Below are 6,020 nucleotides of genomic sequence, written 5' to 3' on the forward strand. Positions count from 1 at the left end.
TCAATTGAGCTTGAATTTTCTGCAGTAACATTTCAGCTTGGCTGCCTGAGGTTGCTCCACAGACACATGGAAAGACTGCAGACAAGCGAACTAAAATAAAAAATATATATATATAAAAAGAGTGTCGCCGAGGAAAGTCAAAAGCTAATTGCGACCTCATCTCCCAGACACCGCACTGTGTCAGAGTTCCTGATCAAGGCCATTCCTCTAATACGGACAGGAAACGTCTCATTTGTCTCTCGCGACAGGGTGCTTCCTGGAACCAGCACAGGGAGCTGCTCACCATAAACTTTATCTTGTTTAATCAGCTTTATTTAATCAGCTCTTCCTTTGTTGGTTCTTTTTTTTTTTTTTTTTTTTACTTTTTCACCAAAGCTTTGGATTTTTCTTGTCATCATTGCTCTAGGATTCATAATATTGCCTACTGGTGGCTCCATTAGAAATGTCTGAATAAGCCCTGCTGTTTTTGGGGGAAAAAAACATTCTTCGGTGGCAGCAAGCAGAGCACATTTATTGCTTTTATAGTTGACCTAGGAAAAAACATGGCCGCCGGTGGAGTGAGTGTGTAGGTGAGCCGGCAGGGTGCACTCGTCGCTATGACCCCGTAGAACAGGGGCGTTCAATCTAAGCCAAAAAGAGCCGACGTACAGCACTGGCACAAATTATGGAAACTCCAGTCAGACGATTGGATAAACATTACTGGTGCATGAGGTCTAACCCGCTGTGAGACCGTGTGGAGAGTAAGTCGCCGCAGTTGATATTACGCTGTCAGATATGCGGCAGGACTGCGGATCGGTTTTCCTCTCATTGACTTTCCTGTAACCGGAGCCTCTGTTTAGAGGTTAACCGCATTTCTTGGCTCGGCGCGTAAACATTTGCTTAATGAACGCTTTGCCTTCTTTCGCAGGTGGAGAGGAGGACAGGAGGCCCGCTCATTTGACTTGCAGACGCGGCCGCTTCCCCCTCGCCGTCGTCCTCGCCCGATGGCGGGAGGGGTGAAGGTCAGAGGTCAGGCGCGATGCCTCGGGGGCCAAATTAAATTACAGCGATCGCCTCATCTTTGGTAATTAATCTGCGGCAGCCTTGAGCCAGGCGAGCTTGAAGGGCTCCCCTAATTAAAAGCACCCGCACGTCGGGAGGACGCCGCAGCGCTGGGGGGAGTGGGGGGCAGGTGGGGGGGGGGGTGGTTGTGCCCCGACTTTGATCCTGATTTCTCTTGAACGGCCCCCCGGCAGCCACCTCTTTCCCTGTCCAGCCTGTTTCCTGTTTCCCACGTGTTCCGGAAACACGGTCTTTCCCTCTCAATCGGTCACCGTTGAGAAGCATTTGTACTTTCCCCACTGATGTTTGCTGTCATTGACATAAAGGTGATAAATCAAGTAATCAAGTAATGTCAGCTGCTAACCAGGTCACAACATAATGAAGGAAAATTCATCCACCATTATCCTTAAAGGGGATGGCCCACACATCCAGCATTATTCTTAAAGGGGATGGCCCATACATCTATCATTATCCTTAAAGGGAATGGCCCACACATCCACCATTATTCTTAAAGGGGATGGCCCACACATCCACCATTATTCTTAAAGGGGATGGCCCATACATCCAGCATTATTCTTAAAGGGGAAGGCCCATACATCCAGCATTATCCTTAAAGGGGAAGGCCCATACATCCAGCATTATCCTTAAAGGGGATGGCCCATACATCAGCATTATCCTTAAAGGGGATTTCCCTTACGTCCACCGTTGTCCTTAAAGGGGATGGCCCATCACACATCTTGCCTGCTCACCTGTCACTCCCAAAATTACCGCACGTGACATGGCTCGGTTCATCGCTTCTATATTGTCTTAGTCCAGTAATTCATTTGATAGGTATTATCATCATTGCTTAATATATAAAGCCTGAGCCTTCACATAAGGATGTTCATTTAATAAACAGGATTTTCAGATCAGATAATACTTTTATACTACTATGGATTTTTTTGAAAAAATCTATTTTAAGTGAATTGCATATACATTTATAGGAAGCACAACGTATATTTAATCAGCAGTGCATTTTCCCATTCCCCAGCTGTCCCAAAGGCAAATGAAATTAGAATACATTAAGGCATGTCCTTGACGATTCAAAAGCACGGTTCAGAAGCAAATAATAACATGGCTGGCTTTTGTTACCCGTGACATTAATGAATGTTGTTCTTCCCGGCCAGCCCTCGGAAAGGAACAATTGGCTCGCATTTGTCATGGATGCCGGGAGGAGACCAGCCGTGGCCTAAAATACTGCCTGCAATAACATACTTATTTATAGAGCATTTGGTATGTGTCTAAGAACCTGACCGCCAAATTACATCCATAATCCTTTCTTCGGGTTTCTGCGGGAGGCCAAGTACCACTAAAACCATTTACTGGGGCGGGGGGGGTGGGGATTGGGGAGGATGGGGGAGGCGGGGTGAAAGAAAAAGCATTTTGTCAAGAAGGTATACGGCCTTGCGTGCAACGTAATGCTTCCCATATGAGGACATTTGTTAGAGAAAATCGGAGCGCGGTTATAAAATTCCGCTTAGCTTACATCTCCGCCTGCATCGCGGGAATATATGGCTGAACTACTGAACCCCCCCCCCCCGGCTGTGGAGATTAACTTCTTCTGTGGTTTTTTGAGTCTGGTCCTCTGCAACACTGCCCCCAATGGCCAAAGGCTGCGACTGCGGCCAGAAAGGGCCTCCAAGGGACATGGGCCTGATTAGTATTGGCAAAGGAAAGGGTAACGAACCACACTTGTTTTTTTTTTTCTTCTTGTTTAAGTGCGATAGCTCAGCTAAACACACTGCTGTTTTTAATTTTCCCCTTGCCCCTGTGTGTCTATCACACCAGATCCACCAGCCAAGGGTCACGCCTCTCTCTCTCTCTCTCTCTTTCTCTCTCTCCCTCTCTCTCTCCCAAACCCAGCATCACTATAGACTGAAGGGACGTGAATGTTAGGGGATGGGGGGGGGGGGGGCGTAGAAGGAGCTGTGTCTGGGTCCGGTGTCCCAAATCGTCCCCATGAGGACCAGCCACGATGGCGGCAGCTGCGTCCATCCCGGGGGGGCGGGGGTGTGGGTGGGGGGGGGGCGGTGAAAGCCATTCGGTTTGGCTGGCTGGTAAGCTCCAGTGCTTCGTGTTTAACCGGCTCAGACCGAAGCACTTTGCAAACACCGAGCCGCTCAAAGGCTGTGTGTCGCAAGGGCCGGGCCTAGGCTGCTGCCATCCTCTTTTTCCTGAATGGCGCTAACGTGCTAAAAATGCTTTCATCCGTGACACATCAGGCCCCGGCAAGCAAGCAAGCACCTATCAGAGCGCCGTTAGCAACAGCTGTCAGCACCTTAACGCTTTCCCAACGAAGCGCTACAGCGGGTCACCAGCAGCAGAGAGTAAAAGCCCTCTCCAGTATTTTGTTCCACTCACCTGGATTTAGCGAATTAGCGCAATTCTTCAGCCAGGAGGTACGACCAATTAGCGAAATCGGTTGACTGAGTACATCATGGGATCGAAGAAACAGATGGCTGGCCTTTTACTTTCTGACCCCTGGACCTTCGGTGGTACAGTGACCGCCGTTCTGTACTGCCGAACGTCTGTACACTGACGGGTGCGCCGACAGAGGCCTGCTAATTGGATGCTGTGTACACTACACTAGCCGGGTTGGTACGATAGTACGGTACACTAGCCGGGTTGGTACGATACACTGATCTATATCAAACTCCTCCAGTCCCTATGGAACCACATCAGAGACCGCACCGTAAGCCTGAGCTAAGCTGTGCACGGCGTCGCTGGCTGAGAGGCCTGTGAGTTCATACGAGGACAACCTCCTCGGGTCATAATGGGCTCAATCAATGGCGAGTTCAGTTCAAAGAATGTCTGATAAAAGCAATATTCAAAATCCAAATTTGGTTACTGAGCGCGGGAGCTGGGAGCTGGGGGCGGGGGGGGGGGAGGGGTATATTGATTGTTATTGGCTTGGCAGCGCTCCAGTCAACACAGGACTCCGCAAGTGGACACAGCCGGCATTCTTTAAAGAGGGAAGATAATCAGATATCCGGGACGGCTCGAAATCTATTCAAATAAATGCACTGCTTGGTGGCATAACTGTAAATAATTGAGTGTGACGGAAATTTGCTTGCCTTCGGAAGACTGGAAGTACAAAGGCCCATTTACAGAAGTTCAGATGAGTATCGCTGCTATCCTAATGACAATTAACGGCACTTGCTGGGAACAGACTACAAATAAATCATTCACAGGGAAAAAGCTGTAAAATAATGAGAACTGTGAAGGTTTAAATCTTGCTTCTCCTGCGCTTTAATGGAAATATCTGCTCGAAAAAGGTAAATATGAGGTCGTCCATACCTGGTTTAAGGATGTCTGTCTTCTGGGATTGGCTGAACTCAATATTTCAGACGCACTCTCGCTGGTAACCTTATCTTCGATATCGAGGGGCCTGGATATTGAACGGAGAATGAAGCCAGTCACAGAGGCAGGAGAACTGAGGTCTATACACCGCTCGGGTAGCTTTCCTGACCCCCGCCCCCCTGTGTAACTAGTGAATATGATTGCTCTCTGTAACCAAGGGCAAAGGGTCTGGCCATCGACGTTGAACGGACGTCTGTTTTGGGATTGAGTGGAACTCAATACCCGCGGGCAGATCAAGGTTACTCCGCGTTACCCTTAAGTTCCCCTGATATCGGGGCCGCCTGAATGAACTGGGAGCGTCGGTAGCATGTTCCGCGAGCCAGATTGTTGAAAGCCGGGAAGGCTTCGGGAGATGTGAGCCTTACACAGAGGGTCTAAAATAGCTCACTCGCTCTACGTGTTTATTTGCATTGAGAGCCATGGAGCCCTTCTTTCTTTCTCTCTCTTTTGTTTTTCTTAAAGCTGTAGCCGTGGTTCTGGGAACAGGTTTCCCGGGTAACCCCCAAAGCAAGAGTCAGAACAAATGAAACGCTTGAACATATGAAATTATGCAATTTCCTTCCCTCCGTTTATATACGTCTCCAGCTGAATGTTGAATGTCAGCCATCAACCCCTTGTGATTTTAAGCAAGCCATTTCTTTTTTACTTATGTTATGGTAAAAAAAAAAATTTTTTTTAAACTGTTATGCCTTGGGCCCTTCCTTTCCCAGCACAGAAGTTTGTTCGACAAGATCTTATAGAAGCTGCACCCAGCTTGACTGGGACGTTGGAGCTGGCTTGGAATACTGGTAACTGTATTGACGGAAAGTTAGCCTTTTTAGATGCGAGGTCACAAATATGTGATTAGGACGTTATGCCGTGTGCCCATCCCCGCGTTTGGCAATGGCGTTTGCTTGGTTCACGAGCAACAAGTGCTCAAACACAGAGACGCAGAACTGAAAACGCATCGCTGCAAGTATGGGGAATACTATATCATCAGTAAAAAAAAAATTCAAATGTATGTTTTTTAAAAAACAAACTGAGTTTCAGTTACCCTCGTGCGTCAAACTGAGCAGCAACGTTGATGATGAAAGCGGACGCTCATCTTCTGTCCTCACGATTCACCAGCAAAACGCGTCTTCTCCGGCGTGCCGTGGGTCAGACGCGTGCGTGTTCCCGCCGCGTTTTTACAAATCGAACGGCGAGTGCGGAGTCAGAGGAGAGTTAACGGAGGGTTAGGGTTGTAAAAATCACTTACCGCGCGTGTTACGAGCATCGAATCAGTCTCCGGATTTCTTACACGACCCCCTGCTCCCCACGCAGAGCTCAAGTGCCGTTTCCTTAAGCAGCACTTGCACTTCAGTGACCCAGGTGTCTCAGCAGCCAAAAAGCAGCACCAGAAAAAAGAATGGGTTTATAATGCAAAGACTGCTGTGCATGTCCACATGATGAATTGCACATTATGTTCACTTTATCAATACTGTTGGCAGGGCTAGCAGCAATTACATATTATTTATAATAACTTGCACTGCTGATGATTTTTTCTTCCATTCTTATTGTATGTACTACACACACATGCATGCACACACACACAGTGCGAA

Source organism: Anguilla rostrata, chromosome 10 (genome assembly GCF_018555375.3).
Source record: "Anguilla rostrata isolate EN2019 chromosome 10, ASM1855537v3, whole genome shotgun sequence".
Lineage (NCBI taxonomy): Eukaryota > Metazoa > Chordata > Actinopteri > Anguilliformes > Anguillidae > Anguilla > Anguilla rostrata.